Below are 19,536 nucleotides of genomic sequence, written 5' to 3'. Positions count from 1 at the left end.
GTCACACTGTGTCACCTTGTCCACTTTGAACTGCCATTGCTCCCCTTCCTATGGGCCCTTGGACACTGGACCTGTGCAACAAACAGTCTGGCCCACTACACTGGACTTTTCCCAATCATCACCCCACTCTGTTGCACTTTGTATTGTACACCAATTTTTTAATAAGCACCCTTGGACACAACTTGAGTAATAGTGCTTTATCTGAAGTAAATGTACAATGTATTGTACTGTATTGAACAACATGATCCTGTGCAAATGTCCAGTAATAGGTTGATCCATCCTAAAAATGTGTCTCAGCAGTCTGTACACATCAAAGCATTGCACTGTTGTAACCGCACCAAAATCTGGAATAAGGGGAGGCATAGGTGACAGTCAGGTGGGATGCAAAGGTAGTGACTGGCATTATGCTGCAGCCACACAGCACAACACTGAAATGGAGAAATGTTTAGTTCATCAGTCCTACCTGAGTGTCATTGGACGTTCTGCTGTGTCATATGTGTCCTTGTGTCAACATCCTCCTCCTTTTCCTCCTCCTCACAGTCCTCAGTGTCCACTGCTGCCACAGCTGCATTGTCACCCCCTCCTCCTGCAGATAGGGGACATGGCGTCTGAGGGCCAAATTGTGCAACATGCAGCACACAACAACAATCTTGCAGACCTTCTCAGGTGAGTAGCATAGGGATCCACCTGTTAGATGGAGGCACCTTAACCTGGCCTTCAGGAGACTGAAGGTCCTTTCCACAATCCTCCTGGTATGACCATGAGCATCATTGTATCTATTCTCAGCCCCTGTTCTCGGATTCCGGTCAGGAGCCAGGACAGGTTTGGGTAGCCGGAGTCACCTGGAAGAAGTGAGGGACACACATTGGCATGGGGTATGACTCCTGAAGGCATACATTCACATACATTGGGTGGGGACTCAGGCTCACCTATAAGCCATACTCTGTTCCTCTGTAGTTGTGCCATCAGTTGTGAGATGCTGCTATTCCTCTGGACAAAGGCATCATGCACCGACCTAGGATACCTGGCAGTGACGTGGGAGATGTACTGGTCAGCAAGGCACGCCATTCGGACATTGAGGGAGTGGAAACTCTTCCTATTCCTGTATGCCTGTTCATTGGCCGGGGGGGGGGGGTTAGGCAATATGGTTCTTGTCAGTGGCCCCAATCACATCTGGTATGTGTCCCATTGCATAGAATCCAGCCTTCACACTGGGCAATTCATCTACTTGGAGGAATGCAATGTAACTGCACATGTGTTTGAGCAAGGCTGACAAAACCCTTGTAAGCACAATAGAGAACATTGGCTGTGGCATTCCTACAGTCAAGCCCACTGTCACTTGGAAAGAGCCAGTTGCCACGAAATGGAGCACTAATAGTACCTGCACAAGAGGGGATATTACTGTGGTGCAACGGATAGCAGGTTGCAGATCAGGCTCCAGTTGTGCACACAGCTCTGTGATTGTGGCCCTGTCCAGACGATAGGTGAGTATGATGTGCTGGCCCTCCAGTGTAGCCAAGTCTGTACACGGGTGCTTGCCTCCTCCTCCTCCTATTCCTCCTCAGTGGTTGGTATCTAAGTGACTCAAACGTAAGAAGGGAGTGACAACAGGAACCGTGGACATATAGCATGAGTGTACACAGTGCATGTATGTATGTTGGACACTAAAACTGTCTAGGTGTGTACATTCAATACCAATGACGCACTAAATAATCAGTACAGAAAATGGCAACCGCCTGTCCTGTATGCAGGGACAGGTGGAAGTGACCTCACTCCGCCAGCGTTAGGCATCATCGCTGGAGGCAGTCTACACCGCTGTGCAATTCCTCATTGGCTAACATGGGGCTCTATGGAGTACAGGAACCAATGATGAACAGCGCCAGTGGGGATGGTGTTCACCGCCGCGGACGTGACTGACATTTTCTATCACTTCACTTGATTCCTAACTTTCCACAGGACTACATCTCCACTGTGTGTGCTGCTGTGACCTGGGTCTGGAACCTGCCATGGCCCGTGCAACAGGGGAAAGGGTCTCAGCCTTCACGTCAGAGGAGTTGGAGAGGCTCTTGGATGGGGTCCTAACCCTGTATGGGCAGTTGTATGGGCCTCCAGACCAACAGGTGAGTACATGATGTAGTCATTGCATGTGACATGGCTGCATGTAGATGTGTGTGTGTGTGTGTGCTGGCAATGTGTCATTTGGGGGGTATGGATGGTTGCAGTGTTAATGCAGAGGTACGGGTCATGTGTGTGCCTGATGAGGGGCTAATGCAGTATGTAGGCCATATGTGTGACAGGCTGGACTGTGTGGTTCATGGTATCTCTCTGTGTGTGTTTTCTCTGCAGGTCAGCGCCCATAAGAAGAAGGGATTGTGGTGTGCCATCACCAAGGACGTGCAGACCCTGGGGGTCCATAGACAGCGGAGCACCCACTGCAGGAAACGGTGGGAGGACCTGAGACGCTAGGCTCGGAATACCGTGGAGGCCCAGCTGGGGACGGCCTCCCAGCGAGGGAGGGGTGCCATCGGAACCTGATCCCCTAATGGCCCGCATACTGACGGTGGCTTACCCAGAGCTGGATGGACGCTTGAGGGCATCACAGCAGCCACAAGGGTGTGAGTACAGTGTGTGTGACAACCATCTCTGTTGGCTGGTACGGAGTTTGGGTGCAGGGTACTAGTCAGTGGATACCACATATAGCCAGTTTAGACATTCCAGCTTAGGTTTATTGGGTGTAATGCATGTATTTGATAGACAAGTAGCTGCCTCTCCATGGCAGACTGGGCTTAGTTGGTCCCAGTTGGTATGCAGATGGCAGTGTTTGGCTCCTACCTGCTGTTGTACTTAGCCAATGGTATCCCAGTGTGGTCCATGCTGCCAGTTCTTAGTCTCAGTGTGTGACAGTGATGTGTATGCCATCTGTGCTGTTGGTGCTGTGATTGACCCTGTGCTCCCTTTCTTTCTCCCTCCTATCCTTTTGTCATCCTGTCTGTGTGTGCATTAGCATTATCTGGCAAAGGAGCAGGGGCACCGGCGAATGAGGGAGCTGCAGCCCACAGGACCCAGGAGGCAGGGTCCACTGACACAAGGGGACCAGTGGGACAGACGGTGAGGGTCGCACCACGGAGGGGACCGGAGCTGAAACAACTGACTCTGATTCCTCCTCCGATGGGAGCTCCCTGGTGGTGGCGGACCCCCCCCCCGGGGTCCACCCCAGCTACAGGTTCTACCGCCACACCTGTACCAGCACTACCCTCCCAATAGCCCCCCACTGAGTTGCCAGTGCCCGCTCATCCAGGAGGGTGGGCATCTCCTTCGCCCCAGGCACCTCAGGCCCTCCCCCAGTGAGCCCTGCTGCCCCCAGTGAGGAGGCTATTGACCTCCTGAGATCCATCTCTGCAGGGCAGTCAACCATAGTGAATGTCATTCAGGGGCTGGCATCCCAGATGCAGCAATGCAATGCCCTCCTGGAGGGCATTCACACTGGCTTGACAGCCCCACAGAGATCGTTTCAGGCTCTGGCCACTTCATTGAAGGGAGCCAGTGTCCCTGTTTCTTCCATCCCCATTCCAGCTACCACATTCCAGTCCCAGTCTCCTCTCCCTAAACCCATCCCATGCACACATTCTGACAGGCATGCACCCAAAACAACAGACCAGACTCGCACAGACAAACACAGGCACCACACTTCAGTCCACAAGCACTCACATAGCCAACAGACAGATGCAAAGACAACATCACCCACTGCCTCCACTGTCTCCCAATCCTTCTCCCCCCTCACAGTCACATCAGCACTCATTCCTGGATGCACAGAATCAACAGTGCCAGAACCTGCTACCTGCACAGCCTTGCCCACAGTCACCACAACAGCAGACCCGCAGACATGCACCCCACACACCACATGCAGTCACCACCATCACCACCACATGCAGCACACCCACCTCACTTGCAGACACCACCACAACATCCATTCACACTGTCCTGTTTGACCTCCCCCACCCTGTCTTCCACCCTCCAAAGACACACAAACGGTTGCACTAAGAGCCCCAACAGGCATCCACCTCACACGCATACTTTCCATGCACTCGCACACCTCCTACAACCACACCCTCTTCCTCCACTCCCACCCCACCTCCCGCAGCCCACCCCATTGGTTCTAAGAAGCTTTTCATTCCCGCCTTGACCTCTGCCCTCTCCCTTCCCTGGCCCTGCCCGTAAGAGAAAGGTCCCACCTCCCCCCAGTACCTACAACACCAAATCTAGCCCTATCCCACGCCCTAAGACTTCAGCTGCCACTAAGGGGCACATGAGTGGAACTCCGGCCCACTCGCCCCAAGCCCACTCCTCCGCCCCCAAAAAGGAAGGGCAAAGACAACCCCCTCCCAAATCCAAAGCCAAGGAGCTCCCTCCCAAATTAAAACCCAAGAAGCCCCGTCCAAAACCCAAACCCAAGGATCCCCCACCCAAAAAGAAGCACCCCCAGCCCCTGAGGTGCCTGCCTATTTCCAACATGATGCCCCTGAACAGTGGAGTCCCGGTGTTGTCATGAGTCAAGTTAGGGCTTGGACTTTGCCCTATGGGCATTTTCCGACTTTGAACTGGCCAGTGGCCCTGTATGTATATATGCAATCCTGTATTTGTTTGGATTTGGGCTCTTCATCCTACTGGATTACAGTGTTTGGAACATAGGTATGTGTCCTGCTTGCTCCTGGGTCCTGTTAATGCCGATTTACTCTGCAGTTGGTTCTGAGTGTGGGGTGTGTGTGTATGGTGTGTGCTGTGCGTGAGTGTGTCACTCTCCCCTCCCTCCCTCCATTCCTTTCTTGTGTGCTAGGCAGCTGTAGTCATCGTGGTCGTCTTCATCGGCGTTGGTGCGCTCCTGGACGGCCATAGCGTGGTACAGCATTGGGAAGACTTCCAGTTGTGGTTCCACGGCGGCCGTGGACTCCTCTGTGTCCCTGGAGATGAGTGTCACCCTTTATATGATGTGTTTCTGCCAGGCTTTTGGTGGCGTTGCTAATGCCCTGGAAATCCTGGTGGTGTGCTATGTCATAATATGGTGGGTGTAGGAGGCTGGCCTGGCTTATAGTGGGTACCAATGGTACTTACACCTTGTGCCAGGTTCTAGTTATCCCTTATTAGTAGATTAGTAGTGTTCTAGCAGCTTAGACTGATAGAGGTAGCTATAGCCGAGCAGCTTAGGCTGAACTAGGAGACATGCAAAGTTCCTACTATACCACTTATATCATATAGGTACTATATCATAAGAAAGACAATACTCAGAGTTACTAAAAATAAAGGTACTTTATTTTAGTGACAATGTGCCAAAAATATCTCAGAGGATATACTCCCTTAGGAGGTAAGTAAAATACACAAAATATACACACAAACCAAAATCAGGTAAGTAACACAGTCAGAAAGTAGTGCAAACACTGTAGAATACAATAGGATGCAGTAGGCCTAGTGGCAACACAAACCATATACTAAGAAAGTGGAATGCGAACAACAAATGGACCCCTAGGCTAGTGTAGTGTGTAGAGGGTTGCTGGGAGTGTAAGAAAACACTAAGGGTGTCCAAGATACCCCACACGAAAACCCTGGAAAGTAGGAGTAAAGTACTGCTATTTCCCCAGAAACACACTTGAGTCGTGATAGAGGATTTTGCAAAGACCACAACAGACTGCAAAGCACTGAAGACGGATTCCTGGACCTGAGGACCTACAAAGGAAGGGGACCAAGCCCAAGAGTTGTGAAAGTGTCCGGGTGGTGGGGGGCAGGAGCGCACTAAATCCCTGATGAAGGTGCAAAATGGCTGCCTCCGGATGGAAGAAGCTGAAGATTCTGCAACAACGAAAGATGCTAGGAACGTCTCCTTCGTGCAGAAGATGTCCCACGGAGTGCTGGAGGATGCAGAGTTGTTTCCTTGGAAAAAGACCGCAAACAAGCCTTGCTAACTGCAAGAGTCGCGGTTGAAGAAAAAGGGTGCTGCCTGGGCCGAGGAAGGACCAGGATGTCGCCACTTGGGAGAGGAGACAGAAGGGGCCCTCAGCAATGTAGAGAGCCCATGCACAAGAAGGTAGCACCCGCAAAAGTACTTGAACATGGGTTCAAGAAGTCTGAACACGGCGGTCATCTCAACACTACAAAGGAGGGTCCCACGACACCGAAAATCAACTCGGGGAGCTGAGCATCGCAGGACAGAGTGCTGGGGACCTAGGCTTGGCTGTGTATGAAGGATTTCATGGGAATATGCACAGAAGCCCTTTTAGCTGCAGTTTACGCTGTGCACAGGATTACTGTCTGGAGAGGGGAGGCAAGGACTCACCTCCTCCAAATTTGGACAGTTGGACCACTGGACAGTCTGGGTCACTTGGGTCCACCACCTGTGTTCCAGGGGCCACGCTCGTCAGGATGAGAGAGGTCTCAGAGTTCAGTGATGCTGAAGTTTGGTGCCTGCTGGAGCAGGGGGAAGATTCTGTCAACCCACAGAAGATTTCTTCGTGGCTTCCAGTGCAGGATGAAGGCAGGCAGCCCCCAAAGCATGCACCACCAGGAAACAATCGAGAAAGCCGGCAGGATTAGGTGCTACAATGTCACTGGTAGTCTTCTTGCTACTTTGTTGCAGTTTTGCAGGTGTCCTGGAGCAGTCAGCGGTCGATCCTTGGCAGAAGTCGAAGAGAGAGGTGTAGAGGAACTCTGGTGAGCTCTTGCATTCGTTATCTGAAGAATACCCCAGAGGAGAGACCCTAAATAGCCAGAAAAGGGGGTTTGGCTACCAAGAAAAAGGTTTGGCTACCAAGAGAGGTAAGCACCTATCAGGAGGAGTCTCTGACGTCATCTGCTGGCACTGGCCACTGTCTGGGACACACTGGATGAGCTCTGGGCACCTCCCCTGGGAGGTACTGGTCAGGGGAGTGGTCACTCCCCTTTCTTTTGTCCAGTTTCGCGCCAGAGCAGGGCTGGGGGATCCCTGAACCGGTGTAGACTGGCTTATGCAGAGATGGGCACCATCTGTGCCCATCAAAGAATTTCCAGAGGTTGGGGGAGGTTACTCCTCCCCAGCCCTTCACACCTATTTCCAAAGGGAGAGGGTGTAACACCCTCTCTCAGAGGAAATCCTTTGTTCTGCCTTCCTGGGCCTGGCGCCCAGACCCCAGGGGACAGAAACCTGTCTGAGGGGTTGGCAGCAGCAGCTGCAGTGGAAACCCCAGAAAGGCAGTTTGGCAGTACCCGGGTTCTGTGCTAGAGACCCGGGGGATCGTGGAATTGTCCCCCCAATACCAGAGTGGTATTGGGGTGACAATTCCATGATCTTAGACATGTTACATGGCCATGTTTGGAGTTACCATTGTGACGCTACACATAGGTAGTGACCTGTGTACAGTGCACGTGTTTAATGGTGTCCCCGCACTCACAAAGTTCGGGGAATTTGCCCTGAACGATGAAGGGGCACCTTGGCTAGTGCCAGGGTGCCCACACACTAAGTAACTTGGCACTAAACCTTCACCAAGTGAGGGTTAGACATATAGGTGACTTATAAGTTACTTATGTGCAGTGAAAAATGGCTGTGAAATAACGTGGACGTTATTTCACTCAGGCTGCAGTGGCAGGCCTGTGTAAGAATTATCTGAGCTCCCTATGGGTGGCAAAAGAAATGCTGCAGCCCATAGGGATCTCCTGGAACCCCAATACCCTGGGTAACTAAGTACCATATACAAGGGAATTATATAGGTGTACCAGTTTGCCAATGTGAATTGGTAAAGTTAGTCACTAGCCTGCAGTGACAATTTTAAAGCTAAGAACGACCATAAACACTGAGGTTCTGGTTAGCAGAACCTCAGTGATACAATTAGGCACCACACAGGGAACACATACAGGCCACAAACTCATGAGCACTGGGGTCCTGGCTAGCAGGATCCCAGTGACACATATCAAACATACTGACAACATAGGGTTTTCACTATGAGCACTGGGCCCTGGCTAGCAGGATCCCTGTGAGACAGTAAAAACACCCTGACATATACTTACAAACAGGCCAAAAGTGGGGGTAACAAGGCTAGAAAGAGGCTACCTTCCTAGACCGCATACTGGCGGTGGCCTACCCAGAGCTGGATGGGCACTTGAGGGCATCACAGCAGCCACAAGGGGGTGAGTACAGTGTGCGTTACAGCTTTGATTGGTAGGTGGCATGGGATCATGGTGGTGGGTGTCAGTTAATGGGCGCCCCTTAATGCCAGCTCAGAGATCGCAGTGTGATCCAACTCAAGGGTAATGTTTGTATTGCTAAATCTGTTAACCTAGCTAGGTTGCATTCCTTGTCAGACAGGGCTTAGTGACTCCCAGGAGGGGTGCAGTTGGCGGGGTCTGGCTCACATCTTGCTGTGGTACCTAGCCAATGGAATGCCAGTGCAATGGATGGTGCTCAATCCTGATCCCTGTGTGTGACGGTAATGTGTATGCCATCTGTGATGGTGGTGCTGCAATTGATCCAGTGCTTCCTTTCTCTCTCCCCCCCTTTTTCCTTCTGTCACCCTGTTCATGTGTGCATTAGCATCATCTGGCCGAGGAGCAGGGGCACCGGGGACAGAGGGAGCTGCATCCCACAGGACCCAGAAGGCAGAGTCCACTGACACCAAGGGGACTAGTGGGACGGAGGGCGAGGGGAGCACCCCGGCGGAGACAGGAGGTGAAAACACTGACTCAGAAACCTCCTCCAATGGAAGCTCCTTTGTGGTGGCGGACATCTCTGGGACCACCCCAGCTACAGGTACAGCCTCCACCCCCTGTACCAGCAATGCCCTCCCAGTAGCCCCTCACCGAGTTGCCCGTGGCCACTCACCCTGGGGGGTGGGCATCTCCTTTGCCCCAGGCACCTCAGGCCCTGCCCCAGTGAGTCCTGCTGCCCTCAGTGAGGAGGCTATTGACCTCCTGAGATCCATCTCTCTAGGTCAGTCAACCATCATCCCAGATGCAGCAATGCAATGCATTCATGGAGGGCATTCACGGTGTATTGGCGGCCCAACAGATTATTTCAGGCTCTGGCTTCCTCTCTGATGAAAGCCAGTGTCCCTGTTCCTACCGTCTCCCCTCCAACTACCACTTCCCAGCCCCAATATCCTCAACCCCAACCCATCCCATGCATGTGAGAGAAGGCCTCTTTTTGCATGGTTAGCCCCCACCTTTTGCCTGATGTTGAGGTGTTCTAGAAGATGGTAGTGCCCAGGGCCTCTGCCAAACAGGTTCCCTGGGCCGGAGCTCTTTCCCTAAACCTGTTGTGATGCTTGGCACAATTGGATACACTCTTAATTCTTCCCATAAGTCCCTAGTAAATGAGTATGCCAGTACCCAGGGCAAGAGATAGTAAGAGTAGACCCTTCAGGGCAGCAGCACTGATTGTGCCACCCCCAAGAGTCCTGCACCCGGATGCACCCAGCACTGCCAATGCAGGCTGAGCGCACTGGGGCAAACCTAAAAAGACAAACTCGACATGGCCCACCCTGTATGTGCCTTGTCCACCCTACACTGCATATATTATGGGTAAGTCACCCCTCTGGCAGGCCTTCCAGCCCTAAGGCAGGGTGCACCATATTATGTGTGAGAACATAGCTGCATGAGCAATATGCCACCACTGTGTCCTTGAAAATCCCAAGAGTCCCAACAATTGCCACTGTGGAGGAGCTGACCACTGGACTGACCTCAAAAGCCCCAGAGGACATCCAGGCTTCACAAATAGCCTAAATCTCCCTCCTGAGTGGATGCACCACTCAAGAAAATAAGGAAACCTGCAAAGGACCAACAAACCAGTGAGGGTCACATCACTGAATCGCCAGTATCTCTGCGACTGGAAGTCACAGCTGGACCCAACAACACACCAGTGACCACCCAGAAGTGACCTTCAGCTGTGCCAAGTTTGGTGGCACTGTGCCCTCTAGCAGCCGAGATACAGCAACACCCCAGGTACTGGTCAGCTGAAGTCAGATCAGCAGAAAACCAGGTCCCCCAGAGCTGAAAAGGAACAGGAGGAAGCCCCAGGTGAGGGACTTCAGGAACATCCTGGACCTCCAACCAGAGTGCCCGCATTGTTCTGTAAGCCACCTGCAAAGAGACTCACCTCCAGCTCCAGTAGACTCCGTTGCACACAGCATCCAAGACCTCCAAAACGCCCGGCACCTGGCGCCCTGGGCCGTGCATCGCGGGATCTGCTGTGTGCCCCGGGTACCCAACCCCTTGTGACCTCAGCAGCCCAAGGGGACCCCAAGGCACCCTCATTAAATCTGCAAACCAGCTCCTTTTCCAAGTGCCCCTCCAGGTGGCCCTGTGCTTGTGCCAAGAACCTCTCCTACGCCGCTCCTGCCAGAACTGGGAGCTGCACAAGACTGTGGCCACCGACTGCTGCAACCACCCTGCAAAAGAAGAGACTGATAACTCAACCGTGCGATTTTTAATGCATTTTTAAAAGTGACTGCCCATTAATTCCAATGGTGTGTAATTACACACAGAGAGACTAACTTTGCTAAAACTTCAAAAAGTCATAACGTCAAAAGTCATTAACGTATTTTAAAGATCGTGGTCTTAAATTTTTTATAAAAGTCTGAAGTATTTTTAAAAATTCTGGTCTCGAGTTATTCATTGAGGGTGTGTGGTGCATGATTGGATTTGTGAGTACAGCAAATACTTAGCACATCTCCTGGGTTTGCCTAACTGCTTGACCAGCTACCTTAAAAATTGGAGCATTAGTTGGTTGAATTTATACCTCTGGAAACCAACATGTGGTTGCCTGAACCCTCTGCATAGTGTGCTTGGTTTTGCACAATGCATAGAGGGCCAGGCTCCAACAATGCACACATACAGACAAGCATGCACACAAAACATCACACAAAAGTGGCACAGACAAACACAGGCAGCACACTTCAGGCCACAAGCACTCACACAAACAACAGACAGTTGCACACACAACAGCATCCACTACCTCCACTGTCCCCCCTCCACCTCCTCCTCCTTCCTCACTGTCACATCCGCACTCACACCTGCATGCACTGCATCAACAGCCATCACCACACCAAGCAGCACACACATCTCACTTGTAGACACCTCCACAACATCCATCCACGAGTCCCCTGTCCTCTACCACCCTGTCTGAGACACAAACGCACACACGCAGACACCCACCAGCCATCCACCTCACATCAGCACACTGCCCATGCACCTGCACCCAAGTCCAGCAGACATACACCTCCAACAACCACTCCCTCAACCTCCACTCTCATCCCTCCTCTCTCATCCTGCCCCACCGTCCCTTAGAAGCTTTTCCTTGCCCAACTTGACCTCTTCCATCCACCCCCCGTCCTGCCTGTAAGAGCAGGGTCACAACGACCCAGCCCAGCACCTCACCCAAACAGTCCACGGGGACATTCCTAGTCGTGGAGGCAAGAAAGGAAAGGATCCCACTCCACCACCCAGGAGGGGGAAGGATCCCACTCCACCACCCAAGAGGGGGAAGGATCCCACTCCACCACCCAGGAAAGGGAAAGGTCCCACAAGTGGACAAGGAGCCCTCACCTCCAGTAGAGACTGGCAAGGTTTCCCTTCCAACAGTAGTGGGCAAGGAGCCCTCACCTCCAGCTGGGACACGGCAGCCCTCACCTCCAGCTGGGACATAGCATCCCTCACCTCCAGCTGGGAAACAGCAGCCCTCTCCTCCAGCTGGGACACAGCAGCCCTCACCTCCATCTGGGACACAGCAGCCTGCACCTCCAGCTGGGACACATCAGCCCTCACCTCCTGCTAGAACACAGCAGCCCTCACCTCCAGCTGGGACACAGAAGCCCGCACCTCCAGCTGGGACACAGCAGCCCTCACCTCCAGCTGGGACACAGCAGCCCTCACCTCCAGCAGAGAGCATGTAGGCCACCCTCCAGGGACTACTGTACAAGAAGCCCCCTCCAGAACCAGTGGGCAAGTTCCCCACCTCAGAGACTGTGACCTTGTCCTCACCAGCAAAGTGAAATGGGCAAGGATCTCCCTCCAGAACCAGTGGACAAGTTCCCCACTTCAGCTGAGGTGCCCCCCCTGCCCCTTGAGGTGCCTGGCCATTCCCAACATGATGCCCCTGCACAGCATACTGTGGATTACGTCAGGGAACGAGTTGAGCCTTGGATTGTGCCCTGTGGTGATGTGGGCCTTTTGTACTTTGGACTGGCCACTGGCCCTTTCTGAACAGTGACTCATGTATTTCTTGTCACATGGTGGCTGTTAGCATCAGTTCTGGATAAATGTTGTCCTTGCATTATTTTGACGTGTGTCCTGTGAGACTGGTTTTCCTCTGCAGCTGGTTGTGTGTATGGTGTATGTGTGAATGGTGTGTGTTGTGCATGTGTGTGTCACTCTCCTTTTCTTCCCTCCCTCCCTTGTGTGCTAGGTGTCTCTACTCACCGTCGTCGTCTCCGTTTGTGTTGTTGTTCCAGGTGGAGCATGGCGTAGAAGAGCATTGGAAAGACTTGAAGTTCCGGTTCCATGGCGGCGATGGACTAGAGCAGTGGTTCCCAACCTTTTGACTTCTGTGAACACCTATTTTATCATTACTGGAACCAAGGGACACGCACAAATCATTTTTGGAATCCACTGTCCCCTCACTGAGTCATTAATGGAAGCCAGGGACCCTGGCCTAAACACTGTTGATGATTTGAAAAGCAAAACAATACACACAAAAAAATACAGAAACAAGCATTCATCAAACACATACACAAATGATGACACATTTTATTTAATTTGCAAATATAAATAAAAACATTAAAAAATAATGAAATAGGAAAGCCGCAGGTTTTCTAAATTCAATTGAAGCCACATATCACCTATTCTATATTGTCTTTGATGCACCTGCACTGCTCCCACAAATCAGTCTGAAGATACTCATTTAATTTTGAGCCTCCAGTTTCAAATTCTTTAACGGTTACAGTACACTTCAAAAATGTAAATTGTACATTTAGCAACTTCATTTATATACACTTTATTAATCTGTTAATATTATTTAATTTTCGAAGCATTCACGAACCCCCTGAAGAAGCTCCGTGGACTCCCAAGGGCCCCCGTACCACAGGTTGGGAACCGCTGATCTAGGATGTAAGACTTTTGCATTTGGAACGCTAGTCTTTGTCACTGCCTCTTAGGCAGGTACCGGGATTGTGACAATAATGTGCTTCCCCTGAGCCAGTGTGTTTCCTTAATGACAACCATCTGAACTGCAGTCAGTATTTTCTCAGTGGTTGCATTTCAGCATTGGAATATAAATGTGATTTAAATGCAATCGACATTGTTTCACCTTCATTGAATGTGACGTAGGTAAAGGCAATGGCACATTTAATGATTGGGATGACCAGGTTTGTTTTGTTTTCACGTGTATGTAAGTGTTTTGCTTCAAGCATGTCAGTCTGTAGTTATCTGAGTATTTGTGTGTGTACTGGTGTCCAATGTTTACTGGAAAAATCTAGATGAATGAAGTCATAAAGTGGTTTAATGTCTTGTGCATAATCTGGAATATATGTTCTGCCAAAATTTAAAAAATCCTAGCAAGGATTGTAGTTTTTTTAATGGTATTTGGTGGTTGCAACTGCACACACTTCTCAAGAAAGTGCAGTGCCAGACTCTTCCCCTCATTTGAAAGCTCACATCCTAGAAACAAGACACTGTAAAAAGCAGGTTTTGTTTACTTAAAGTTGAATTTGTACTTATGTTCAGAACATCTAAAAAAAAATGTGATCTACTCTGGCTAAATGTGTCTTCAGGTCATCAACCGTCAAATATATGTCATCTACACAGGACAATGCCCCTGGATCAATATCATACAATATTGATGTCAAACTGGCAGAGACGAGACCTGGACTCTTCCTATACCCTTGGAAAAGTCTGCAAAATCAGCACTATATTTTGGCACAAAAAACATTGGAAATATCCAAGGTTGTTTTGTATTTTTGCAGACAATTTTGTTAATTAGTGCTGTACTGTTAGAATTTTGAACTGCAAACGTTTGTGTATGAATATTTAAATGTCTGTAATCTAAGACTATTCTATAAGAATGGTCCAGCTTAGCTACAGGACACAATGGGTTGTTCATTGAAGATGCACAGGGTTCAGTGCCTCCCTGGTACTCCAGTTGTGAAAGCATCTTACTCACAGGAGTTTTTGCTCTATATTTTATGGGATATTGTGGTTGCACTTGTGGGGTGTACCTTATGGGTATGACATGATAGAGAGAGTCTTATCCCAGCCCACATGCTTGCAGTGTAAAGCCGGGGCTTGTGCAAGAGCCTAGTTTAGTGCATAAGCTTGTTTTACTTGGGCTAGAACAGGAACAAATCACATCCTCCCCTTGTGGAAGGGTCCTAACAAACTCTTGTGGCCAATCTTTTTTCTGCCAAAAGAATGTCAGAACATAATGTTAATTTTTCCTAGAAAATTACTTTAAACTGTGCGCATTGTCTCCTTCAATTTAAATGTTCAATTTATATACTAGATACTCTGCCTGGCATAATCTAAGGGTTAGCCCTGGCCCCGTACATTGAAAGAGTGTCAGGAATCAGCCTACGGTGTAGATAACTGTTGGAAATGGCCCTCTCTGCAGGGTCACCCGCAAACGTTTTGCCTTCCTCCTCCACCTTTTTGCTGGATTTTTGCTTGTTGGCCTCAGGACTTTGTGCTCTTTACCACTGCTAACCAGCGTTAAAATGCTTGTGTTCACTCCCCTAAACATGGTTTGATTGGAATACACCTGATTGGCATACTTTATTTACATTTAGGCCCCCTGTAGAGTAGTGTACCATATACCTAGCGCCTGTAAATTAAAGGCTACCAGTGGGCCTTCAGTACTTACTGTGCCACCCACTTAAGTAGCACTTTAAAACATTTCCCAGGCCTGCCACTGTCCCACTGCCTTGATGACTTGGCATTTAAAACCTTTTAAGTTTTACATGTCCTAGTAGTGAAAAACTCCTACATAAATTTTTCACTGCTGTGAGGCCTACCCCTCTCATAGGATAACATTGGTGATTGCTTATTATATTTAATACGTTGTAATTCCTAAACCAGAGGAGGTAGCTGTTTTATGTTTGGTACCTATGAACTTGTAATTATAAACCCTCTTTGAAGGTAAAGTCAAGTTTATCATTACAAGTTTGAAAATGACACTTTAAGAAAGTTGGCAATTCCCTGCCCTTATCTCTCTGTGCCTGCAGCCTGCCTTAGGTCACGACTGGGTGTAACTGACAGCTAGAACTTTGTGAATTCCTTCCAGTCACACAATAGTGGGATTAGCAGAGCCTGAATGGGCCAACTTAAACCGAGTTGATGGGGGGATGTAGCGGGGGCGGAGCTAAGCACGGCCCACTTGTACCTGAATAGGATGTGCTCTGCCACCACACAATAGGCTTCACAACCTTGTATTGTCAGTGCAGCCAGCTAGGAGCCTGGGCAGGAGAGGAAGAAAGCTCCTGGAACTTCAAAGAGCCCTTCTGGAAACTACACCCAGCTTCTAGGAGCAGGGCATTAGGGTATGAAAATAGGGTGCTCCGACCAACTCTTCAGTTTACTACTGGACCTGCGGAAGGACTCTTAGAGGACTGCCTGCTGCTGTGACCTGCTGTGCACTCTGCCAAACTGTTGCTGTACCTGGAAGGACTGCTTTGCTGCCTGGAACCTGCCTTGACCCTTCAGAAGCCACACCTGCTGCGCCCAGGACATCAGAAGTGACTCCAAGGACTAGTTTTGCTGGCCTCCTGTTCAGAGCCACAGGGAAATAACAAGCTCCCAACATCTTAAACTAGCACCTGGCCCCAGCCTTAGTGAGTCCTGAACGCTCAAGAGGTCTCCATCCACTCCTGAACTCTTGGTTGTCATGCTAAAAGTACCCAGATGGCCAATTTCCAAAACTGAGCACATAGACAAAATATGGTAAAAATGTGTTCTGAGAACCATGAGGAGACCGCGACCATCCTGCTCATCTATCCGCCAGAGGTGCATTTCTGGTCGGATTGACTTTGCGGCTTTTCCCCCTATGTTCTTCTCCACAGCAGCAAATCCTTTTCACTGGTCCTTCACAAAAGGGGTATCTGACCTTGTGGAAATGTCTTCGGCTACAGCCTTCTGCTTCGTCCTGCTGGAGATTTTAGACTTCCATCTTAATGACTAAGTCTGAAGGTAAAAATATTCACTATGGCTTCACTCCATGGCTATCCAATGATGACTATCCCTCCTTGGACACACCTGCAGCCTTGCCCACTGAACTTCTACCTTCTTAGAGACTTTTTCTTAAAACCTTTTGTAAGTCCGAAGGTAAGTACTTACCGGGCCCAATCTACTGTGTGTTTCTGAACCGTGCTCCATAGCGGTCAGCTCCAACTTTTGATTTTGCCCCGGTCTAGCGTGGCCAGATGTCCGTGGTTGATGTTTTTTGTGTTTAAGTGATATTTTACACTTTAAACTATAGAAGTAAATAACTCTGGTTCTACTAATTGGATTTTGATGGTGTCAAATAATTTAATAAAATGATCTCTATGTTTTTAAATTGAGTTGGAATTTTTATTCTGTTGTGTTTTCACTGTGTTGCTGTTTGTGTGCTGCATAAATATTTAACACATTGCCCCTAAGTTTACCCTGTCTGCTTTTTGTGCCAAGCTACCCACGGTTAAGCACAGTATAATTAAGGATTTTTTGTGGTTCATCCTGCAAGGGATTGTGGCTGTTGCTTGGCCAGGGCTCACACCCCAGTTAACCAGCAACCCAATTTCTCACAATGGCAATCCTCTCAGGAAGCTTACAGATTAACACCAGCTAAGATGCGTGTCACAATCATTGTGGCCAGAATGCCCTCTACTTCTTTGGGTCAGTCCACCGTTTATATAATAAACCAAACCACATTGGAAATGTAGTTCCAATATAATGCTTTGTTTAGCTGGTGGAAGCTGTCTCCTGTAGGGGCAACACAAGCTAGCATATTGTGTACCCTGTTCCATAGCCCTCAACAAAAAGTACTGATTATATGTTGCACAAAGGCTAACGAGCACTGTGCTCCTTGCTGTCCTAGATTAAAAGCAAACTGACAAAATGTGCAAAACCCACTGCTGAAAATCAGCTTTACTGAAATGAATAAATGTGAATAAAAGATGAATGAATATGAACTGTAAAACTAAGCTCGAAAAAGAGAATCACCTTCAAGCTCCTGACCCACGCCTACATGGCCCTACATGACACCGGACCAGCCTACCTCAACCACAGACTCTCCTTCTACACTCCCGCCAGACAACTCTGCTCTGCTGACGAGGCCCTCGCCAAATTCCCCTTCATCCGAAAAACCACAGCCGGCTTCTCCCACATCGCCGCCAAGACCTGGAACACCCTCCCCATTCACCTCAGGCAAACTCCCACCCTGTCACAGTTCAGGAAGGACCTCAAGACCTGGCTCTTCGACTGATCCTCTGCAAGCAACCCACCTCCCCCAGTGCTTTGAGACCCTCACGGGTGAGTAGCTGGGCTTTACAAATCCCTGATTGATTGATTAAAGCTAAAACAGGGGTGACCAACCGGGGTCCTAGAGGTTCTCACAACAAGGCACCTGCATCTTGATTAAAAAAAAAGTTCAATTTCAGTTATTGAAATGGATCAATATAGAGCTGTAATACATACGCTATATGGGGAATCCCTCATGTTTTTTGCATGTACGCCCCTCCTCCCCTTTGTCATTCCTCTACTGAGCTGTTGACCAGAGTTTGGGGTGAATTTCTTGAGGGGCTCACCGTGATCGAGGGCCACTGGAATGGTGTTATGGACCATTTGATGGACAAGGCCTCCTCCTTGATCTAGTAGAACTTCTCTGTCTTCTTTAGTGTCCTCCTTGGGTTTGGTTGATGTCTGGAGGGCGCAGCACCCGCTCTGCGAGGTGCTACACCTTCTTCCCCTCAGTGCATGACTCCTTTTCCCGCCTTTATTATTTTCTAATTCCGCATTCTTACTTGCATAGAATGTCGGGGGTCTTTGTACTGGCTTGGGGACTCTCTGATCATTCCCCGGTGGCCATCCGACACCGTGTGGGCCGTTGGCACTCAGCATTCCTTGGTATGTGTAGCCTTGGCATTTACACAGTCCTGCTTATAAACTCTCCATTGAACGCTCCATAGAGTAATATCTTGGAATTAACTTTGGTTCAATGACGCTTGGGGCAATGATGTGGGAGGCTCTGAATCCCACACTGCAAGGAACAGATATTAGCTTCTGTACAGGGGAGCAGCAATGCCAGGCACAGGACTTGGTGGATCTTGAGGCCCAGATGACAAATTTGGAGGGTGGCAGCTGGCGCATGGACAATTGGACCTTTTGCAACAGCAATATCAACAGACCCTCTTGGGGGAGGCCAACAGTACTGGCAGGCAAGCCAGAGCTGCATATACCAATAGAGAGACAAGTCAAGCAACACGCTTCATAGATTGAGTCAGGGTCACCGCCATCCTTCCTTCGTTCCTCTTGTATGAGATACAACGGGTGCTCTGCTCACGGATCCAAAGAAGGCGGCCTGCAGTTTTGCTGCTCATTTCCAAGATGTTTACGCTAGATGAGAGATCTTGTCTTGGGAGCAAATAGAGGATTTTCCCCTTAGAACCCTCTCATCTGCAGATCTCGATTTACTGGACGAGGCACTCGCTTGGAAGAAGCTCTTGTTGGCTCTGGTGGGTCTGCACTCTGGGAAGACCTTGGGGCCTAATGGGTTCCCGTGTGAGTTATTCAAGGCCTTCATGTCTGACTCCAGGAAGACATGTTGGAGGTGATTAATTCAGCTGATGACTGTGCCGCCTCCCTCCTGACTGGTGACATTCTGAGATAGTGGTGCTCCCTAAGCCTGGCCGGTCAGTAGACGACCATTCCTTCTATTGCCCGATTTCCCTCTTAAATCTTGAAGTGAAGATCCTTGCGAAGGCCCTGGGGAACAGGATAATTTGTTACATTCCTGACTTGGTTCATCCCGAACAGGCCGGCTTTATGCCACATCTTGCTACATGGCACCATATTCCGCACTTATACAATGCCCTGGCATTAGCAGTTAGGTTAGAGGGGTCCGCGGCGGATCTTCTGGCCCCCATTGAAAAGACTTTTGTTTCAGTGAGTGGAGTATATTTGTTCACTCTCCATCACCTAAATTTCGGCCCAAGATTTCAAACCTATCTTAGATAACTATACTGATTTGACAGCGGTGGTGTGGGTGGGCGGGACTCGGTCTGATTCCTTCCCTATTCAGTGGGGGCAAGGCAGGGATGCCCTCTGTCCCCCCTTTTGTTCGCTCTTGCCATAGAGCCCTTGGCAGTGTAGGTGAGGATGGATGATCAAGTCCATGGTTTTGATTGGGGGACAGAACTCTCCGATCACCTAGCGCTATATGTGGATGATGTCTTCTTCCTTCTCTCTACCCTTGAAACCTTGGGAACACTTATATTACGATTCATGTGTATTTTTGATGAATCTTTGGGCCTATATCTTAATATTTCCAAGTCTATGTGT

Source organism: Pleurodeles waltl, chromosome 6 (assembly GCF_031143425.1).
Source record: "Pleurodeles waltl isolate 20211129_DDA chromosome 6, aPleWal1.hap1.20221129, whole genome shotgun sequence".
Classification (NCBI taxonomy): Eukaryota; Metazoa; Chordata; class Amphibia; order Caudata; family Salamandridae; genus Pleurodeles; species Pleurodeles waltl.
This window is presented reverse-complemented; position numbering follows the sequence as displayed.